We start from the raw sequence: 5446 nt of genomic DNA, 5'->3' as shown, positions 1-5446 counted from the left end.
AGTCACAGATAAGGAAGCTGGTGCTCAGAAATGAAGTACAGAGAGCCTGACATCCCTGAGACTGGCAGCTGAGGTGATGGAGGGTGACAAAGTCTTCCTCTATGACCTAATTGTAGTCAGGTTTCTCTGAACTCTCTTCTTGACTAAGCCTCACCTCTGGACATCCTTGGCCTGGCTTAAGCAAGAATCCTGCTAAGTAAATTTAGCAAGCATTCCCCCACCCTGGAATCCAGTTCCTCATCTCCACCCTTAATATCAAAATCCTTGTCCTGCCTTTCTCTGGTTACAATCCTGTTAAGCAAGTTTAGCAAGACTGCCACTGCCCTTTTTATACTGCTCCTCTCTCAGTCCCAGCTGTCTGATGTATTCAGTTGAACTCAGACTTTCTCCCTATTGCACTGGCCTTGAATAAAGTCTTCCTTACCATCTTAACAAGTGTCAAAATAATTTTTCTTTAGCAGTCAAGGCTGAAGCTCTGCAGCCCTGAAGATGGGAAGATGGTCCCAGGTTGTGTGGGGAGGCTGAGCACAAAAGGAAATGGCTTTGCAGTAAGAATTGGCTAGGCTCCTGATGGCTGAGCCCACTGTCAGCATGAGGCTTCCTGCAAGGAATCTCTCCATGCTTGACAGAAGCAAAGGGCCAGGGACAGCTACATCCCAAAAGGAAGATGCAACAGAATACACAGGTCCCAGGACAGCCCCCACTTCACCCCTCAGCCTCATCTGTATTGTCCATGCAGCAAGACACCTCTAGGATTCTGATGCCTCCTTGGGGGAGTCAGGCATAGACTGACTTTTGTGGAGAAATCCCCACAAAAGGCATTTCTCACCAATCATAGCAAGGAGGAGACTCAGAATCAGATTTGATTTGATTCAGGAAAACAATGTTATACTTCTTATACCAAGCTGTGAGTGTGTACCTCTGTGTTTCAAGTTTTCCAGGTAACATCCTCTCTGCAAAAGAAGCAGAGAAATTCTTCTTCAAGTCAGGCTCAGGGAAATGGCCCCACCCTAGTACTAGTCCATGCTTTTCTTGTTTCATTATATTATCGACAGATGTTCTTTTGTTGTACAATTTCTGCTGCATCTCATTCCATTTACATTTGGGGTTTTCCACTAATGCAACTGTCACCCAGATATGAACTCCTTGATTCTCCCAGTTATGCAGGCTACTGGGAAGTTAAGTGTCTGTAACCCAGATGTTAGCTAAGGTTATTTCTGTCCTGGAAAATGTAGTTAATTTGGCTACACTTCCTCTGCCCCATCCACAGTGTAGCAACTATACAACTGATAGGTATACAAAGTCTTCTCCAAGACTTAGATACATTCTAAGAGGGCTTATGTGCTTGGAGTTTCTTCTACCTCCCAGGCTTCTCCATGAAGCCCCGAACCATGGACAACCAGATATGCATCAAAATCCACTCAATACCTATGATCCCATCAGGCTTTACTGAATAATGAGAGCTAATAGGGAAGGAAGGTCAGATATACCATGGACGACCTAAAAGAACAGATATTTTTGTTCCCTCAGTCTTGTACTACAACTAGGCAATGTCCTACCTCCAGCTCTGTTATCTCCGTCTCTCCGCTGCCCTTCTCAACTTTCCCTATTAGGTCAAGCGATGCATCTGTCTCCAAGGCTTACAGCTAAACTTGTTTTGCCAAAATCTATCAAGTTCCTCATCAAATATTTAACAAGACCCACACCCCTGACAAGGCAATTAGAGATACAAGTTGTGTGTGTGTGTGAGTGTGTGTGTGTGTGTGTGTGTGTGTGTGTGTGTATTTCATATCCATCAGTTGGTAGGAAACTTACATGTTTCATAACTCCAGTTCAAAGCTCTTCTGTTACCTTCTTTTCTGCTCTGCCTTACACCTCTGTATTTCCGCTTTTATACCACCACAAAGCTTTTCAATTCCCCCCAGTACTACACATTTTAGATTGTACCTAGAACAACTGCAATGCTGCCAGAAAAGAATGATTATAAAATAGAGATTATACTGGACCGTAGTTCAAAAAACAAAACCTGTCATGGGCCAGCTCATCCTTAAAAGTCTTTACGTCATTTTCAAGGCCAATTTGATTCTAAATATTGCTGAGGATGCAGAGCAACTCAAACGTGGCTGCTGGTTATAACCTTGGTTACATTCACTTAGCATACTGTTTGGCCCTGTTACAAAGGCTAAGTGTACATTTGCAGTTTTGTCCTGCAATTCCACTCTTAGGCATATACCTAACAGAAATATGGATATATTTTCACCAAAAGACAAGTAGAAAAATGTTCATAGTAGCACTGATCTTAATAGTTAAAAACTAGAATCAACTCAAATACCCATCAAAAATAGAACAGATAAATATGTGGAATAATTATTCAAATTACACACATGCAGAAATGGAAGCAAATGAAATAAAACCACATACAGCAGTCTGGATGGGTCAAACAAACATATTATTGAGTGAAAAAAGCCAGGCTGAAGAGTATCTACCATAGGATTCTATTTATAGAAAGTTCAAAGTAGCCCAACTAAACCATGGTGTTGCACATCAGGATATTAGTTACTCTTGGGTTAGTGACTAGGATAGGAAGTGAGACCAGCTTCTGGAATCCTGGGATTTATCACTCCTTGATCTGAGTCTGACAAGACAGATGTCTTCACTTTGTAAATATCACCAAAGCTATATACTTATGGTTTAGGCACTGTTATTTTTTTAATTTTTAAAAAAAGTTTTATTCTTTTGCAGTGCTGAGAATCAAACCCAGAGCCTCATGCATGCTAAGCACCTATTCTACCATAAGTCCTATATTAAGACTAGCTGCGAGGAATCACCACATACCTATCAGTACTAACGCTTAATGTTAATGGACTTAATTCACCCATCAAAAGACACCATTTGACAAAATGGATTAAAAAAGAAGATCCAACAATTTGTTGCTTACAGGAGACTCATCTCACCGAAAGAAATAAGCATATGCTTAGGATGAAAGGCTGGAAGAAGATTTGCCCCCGAAAACAGGCAGGAGTAGCAATACTTATCTCTGACAAAGTAGACTTCAAACCTACATTGATCAAACGAGATAAAGAAGGACATTCCATACTAATAGAAGGGGAAATAGACCAAAAGGAAATAATAATCATCAATCTGTACTCACCCAATGTCAATGCACCCAATTTCATCAAACATACTCTGAAAGACCTAAAAGCATATATAAACGCCAACACAGTGGTTGTAGGAGACTTTAACACCCCACTATCATCAATAGATAGGTCATCCAAACATTAACTCAATAAAGAAATCCAAGATCTAAAATATGCAATAGATCAAATGGACCTAGTAGATGTCTACAGAACATTTCATCCAACCTCTACACAATATACATTCTTCTCAGCAGCCCATGGAACCTTCTCCAAAATAGATCATATCCTAGGGCACAAAGCAAGCCTCAGCAAATATAAGAAAATAGAAATAATACCGTGCATACTATCTGACCACAATGCAGTAAAAGTAGAACTCAACAACAAAAGTAAAGACAAAAAACATGCAAACAGCTGGAAACTAAATAACTCATTACTTAATGAAGAATGGGTCATCGATGCAATAAAAGAGGAAATTAAAAAGTTCCTGGAAGTCAATGAAAATGAAAACACAACCTACCAGAACCTATGGGACACAGCTAAGGCAGTCTTGAGAGGAAAGTTTATAGCCATGAGTGCATATATTAAAAAGATTGAAAGATCCCAAATCAATGACCTAATGATACATCTCAAACTCCTAGAAAAACAAGAACAAGCAAATCCCAAAACAAATAGAAGGAGAGAAATAATAAAAATAAGAGCTGAAATCAATGAAATAGAAACCAAAAAAACCATACAAAGAATTAATGAAACAAAAAGTTGGTTCTTTGAAAAAAATAAACAAGATCGATAGACCCCTGGCAAACCTGACTAAAACGAGGAGAGAAAAAACCCAAATTAGTAGAATTAGGAATGCAAAAGGGGAGATAACAACAAACACCATGGAAGTCCAGGAAATCATCAGAGACTACTGTGAGAACCCATATGCAAATAAATTTGAAAATCTAAAAGAAATGGACAGATTTCTAGATACATATGATCATCCAAAACTGAACCAAGAGGAAATTAATCACCTGAATAGACCTAAAACACAAAATGAAATTGAAGCAGCAATCAAGAGTCTCCCCAAAAAGAAAAGTCCAGGACCTGATGGATTCTCTGCTGAATTCTATCAGACCTTTAAAGAAGAACTGATACCAACCCTCCTTAAACTGTTCCACGAAATAGAAAGGGAAGGAAAACTGCCGAACACATTTTATGAAGCCAGTATTACACTTATCCCAAAACCAGGCAAAGACACCTCCAAAAAGGAGAACTATAGGCCAATCTCCTTAATGAACATTGATGCAAAAATCCTCAACAAAATAATAGCAAACCGAATTCAGCAACACATCAAAAAGATTATTCACCACGACCAAGTAGGCTTCATCCCAGGGATGCAGGGGTGGTTCAACATACAAAAATCAATAAACGTAATAAACCACATTAACAGAAGCAAAGACAAAAACCACTTGATCATCTCAATAGATGCAGAAAAAGCCTTTGATAAGATCCAACATCATTTCATGATAAAAGCTCTAAGAAAACTAGGAATAGAAGGAAAATACCTCAACATTATAAAAGCTATATATGACAAACCTACAGCCAGCATTATACTTAACAGAGAAGAACTAAAACCATTCCCTCTAAAATCAGGAACCAGACAAGGATGCCCACTATCTCCACTCCTATTCAACATAGTACTGGAATTCCTAGCCAGAGCAATTAGGCAAGAAGAAGGAATAAAAGGAATACAAATAGGTAAAGAAACTGTCAAAATATCCCTATTTGCAGACGACATGATCCTATACCTTAAAGACCCAAAAAACTCTACTCAGAAGCTTCTAGACATCATCAATAGCTATAGCAAGGTAGCAGGATATAAAATCAACATAGAAAAATCATTAGCATTTCTATACACTAACAATGAGCAAACGGAAAAAGAATGTATGAAAACAATTCCATTTACAATAGCCTCAAACAAAGTCAAATACCTAGGTGTAAACCTAACAAAAGATGTGAAAGACCTCTACAAGGAAAACTATACACTTCTGAAGAAAGAGATTGAGGAAGACTATAGAAAGTGGAGAGATCTCCCATGCTCATGGATTGGTAGAATCAACATAGTAAAAATGTTGATACGCCCAAAAGTAATCTACATGTTTAATGCAATTCCCACCAAAATTCCAATGACATTCATTAAAGAGATTGAAAAATCTACCGTTAAATTTATATGGAAACACAAGAGGCCACGAATAGCCAAGGCAATACTCAGTCAAAAGAACAATGCAGGAGGTATCACGATACCTGACTTCAAACTATATTACAAAGCA

This window comes from Castor canadensis, chromosome 9, assembly GCF_047511655.1.
Source record: "Castor canadensis chromosome 9, mCasCan1.hap1v2, whole genome shotgun sequence".
Classification (NCBI taxonomy): Eukaryota; Metazoa; Chordata; class Mammalia; order Rodentia; family Castoridae; genus Castor; species Castor canadensis.
Note: the sequence above shows the minus strand (reverse complement) of the source record.